Here is a 3,250-nt window from a genome sequence, read left to right on the forward strand (position 1 = left end):
ATATTCTAAACTGTTCCTAGTTGATTGAGCCGTCCGATAATAAGGATAAGGATCGCTCGAGTTTGAGACTAGCATTTGCGATGCAGAGTACCACGTTTCATTTGTAAGGAACATAGAGATGTTCGAAACATGCAAATGGATATTCATACGATGAATGATCGAACTACCCTATCCGGACTTTCCAAGTGGTTATCACTTATCGAGTGGATAAAGTCCGCGGTTTTGGTTGTACACCATTAGTCCTTACTACTTGAAACATCATTGAGACTCTATATGTTAGTACTGTGATTTGACTCGTTTACCGACTCTATTGGGGTCATCAGGTGTCGGGATTAAGTACAGTTACAACACATATAGGAGTCGATGTATTGTTGCCAAGGATTCACCACATACTTGCGAGTGTGGATATCCTATGCGATCTGAGGAGATATTAGTGTGACGAATCTCTGGCCAGAGTACATGATGTGTTTTAAGAAATGGTTTCTTAGTAGCACATGTGATGTCACTATTTGATCTTCAAGATGTATTGCATAGTTATCGAATCTAGAATGACTCTCGATTTACCAATGGTTGTTGATTCGATCGGGATATATGGATGAAGGGACCGTACTGTACGCTAACCAAAATCTATTGGTTCTTGTAGGGACTAGCAGTGATACCTAGGGAATCATGGGGCGATGTTGCTAGGCGCTCTTACCATGATTCGATGGGCAAGTCGGAAATTGTTGTTCCGATTCACAAGGATTTGTGAGCCCACGGCTAGCTGTATCCCTGAACCATTAAGGGTCACACAGAGTAATGGATTTTTAATCCCCGTTGAGATAGTTAAATTTAAAGAGTTAAATTTAATGAACAAAGAAGTTGGACTTCTTATTTAAGAGTAGAGGAGTAAGATTTCCTAAAATGACATAGGGATGAGCATTTTTGGAAATCACTGAATTCGGATTCAGAAAAATTTATCTTGACTTTAAAAGGTGCAGAAATGGTTTCTGTGCACATTGGTGAAATCGGTTTATCAATCGGAGTCATGATGAATTTTATATTAATTTCTGAACATGCGGGCTTTGCTTGTCGGGCTTGAACTTATGACTAATGGGCCCTAAGCTGTTAGCGGCGTACATTATAAATAAGTTATTGCAGTACAGAAATTACACACAACAGGTCACAATTTTCGAAAAAACCTAGTTTTCTCTCTAACAGTGGCCGCCCCCCTCCCTCCCCTCTGCTCGGAAAAATCCAGTCTGTGAATTTTGAATTACAGTCTGGTTTAACGGATCAAATTCGTTAATTCTCTTCGTAGAAACTTCTGATAGATTTTCTAGTGCAATCTATCAGAGGGATTAAATATCCGTTCGTGGACCTGATTGAAGAACAGTTCGTCCATCAGTTCTAGGGATATACAACAAGAGCAGAGTAATCTGTTGGTGTCCATAATCTCGATTCGAGATTGGAGGTAAAAAATTTATAATTGTTATTTAATTTTTACACACACAATTTAATCGTAAAGTTTTGATACCCATTATGGAATCGTTCCATATAAAAATTTTAAACTTCCGCTGCACCGGGTATCAATTCTGATTGATCTGATCGCCGTTCTCCAACAGGGCCCTTATTGGAATGAGGTAAAAACATGGAGGTTGCTTAGGAAGCAATTGGGCTCTACCATTTGAAAATTATGGTTGGCTGATATTATTCGGGACTATAGTTTTTCAATTGGACTCCATGTTCCCACTAAAAAAAATGTTTCTCGTTTTCACTAGAGGGTAGTGAAATTGTTAAAATAATGGGAGTGAGATTCATACAATAAATTTCGCCTTATTTTATGTCTTAGTAAATTAATTAAACAATCACTGATTATTGTCTGTTTCTTTTCAGTATTTCATTAAGATGAATTCGCGCAATCCACTATTCTCTATTCTCGAACAAAACAAACTGACTGACGCAAACTATACGGAATGGTTCCGTAAGTTGAAGATTGTCTTGACCTCGGAGAAGATGTTCTACGTGTTTGAAAAATCTCCTCCGAAGGAAGCACCAGCTGATATAAGTCCGAAAGAGTTGGCCAAACTTGATAAATGGTGGGACCATGATATCAAGGCCAAATGTTATATGCAAGCTTCGATGTCTGATGAACTCCAGAGGCGATTTGAGGATACCGTGAATGCTGCTGACATTCACGTACAACTCAAGGAACTTTTTGGGGCTCAATCGAGAGCTGAAAGGTTCGCTACTGTAAAAGAGTTAATGACGTGTCGCATGCGTGAAGGGACTTCGGTCCGTGATCATGGGGTACGCGTGATTTGGCTCATTCAGAAGTTGGTAACGCTTGAATTGGTATTGGAGAATGAACTCAATGTGGACTTATTACTTCTCTCACTTCCTTCATCGTTTGACGGTTTTGTGGTGAATTTCAATATGAACAAGATAGAGGCCTCCCTTGAAGAGATGTTCAATATGCTTGTAACTTATGAAGCCACTTTAAAGAAGGATAAACCGGTTCTCTTGGTGGGCTCCTCTTCTTCTGCTAAGAAGGGGCCAAGTACAAAGGGTAAGAAACGTTCTGCCCCATCCAAGAAAACCGGACCCGAGAAGAAGAACAGGACAAAGGCTTCAAACATGGAAAAATACAAGGATGTTTGCCATCACTGCAAGAAACCCGATCATTGGAAACGTAACTGCAAGGAATATCTAGAGCAGTTGCGAACTGCGAAGGGTATGTTTTATATTGAAATAAATGTTTCACTTAATACTACTTCTTGGGTATTGGATACCGGATGTGGATCTCACATTTGCAATGATTTGCAGGTGATGACAAGAAATCGCAAGCTTAGAATGGGTGAGACCCAGCTGAGGCTCGGAAATGGTTCTAGAGTTGAAGCCAAAGCTGTGGGAGACGTTTATTTAATTTTGCAGAACGATTTTTAGTTACTTTTGAGAGATGTTTTATTTGTTCCAGACTTGATTAAAAACATTATTTCTGTTTCTATGCTTGATAGAGATGGTTTTTCTTGTAATTTTGTGAATGGGATTTGCAATATTTACAAGAATGAATGTTTGATTGGAAATGAACAACTTGAAAACGATCTATATAACTTAAAATTAAAAGACGTTCCAATAAATTATGTTGATAAACCGGTAACAACGAACAAAAGGAAAATCGATAGTCAAAACCCGGCAAACCTTTGGCATGCTGGGCTAGGTCATATTTCCTCAAGGAGGATGAACAAGCTTGTGGGAGAGGGCATGTTTG

Source organism: Henckelia pumila, chromosome 4, assembly GCF_033568475.1.
Source record: "Henckelia pumila isolate YLH828 chromosome 4, ASM3356847v2, whole genome shotgun sequence".
In the NCBI taxonomy this organism is placed as follows: Eukaryota; Viridiplantae; Streptophyta; class Magnoliopsida; order Lamiales; family Gesneriaceae; genus Henckelia; species Henckelia pumila.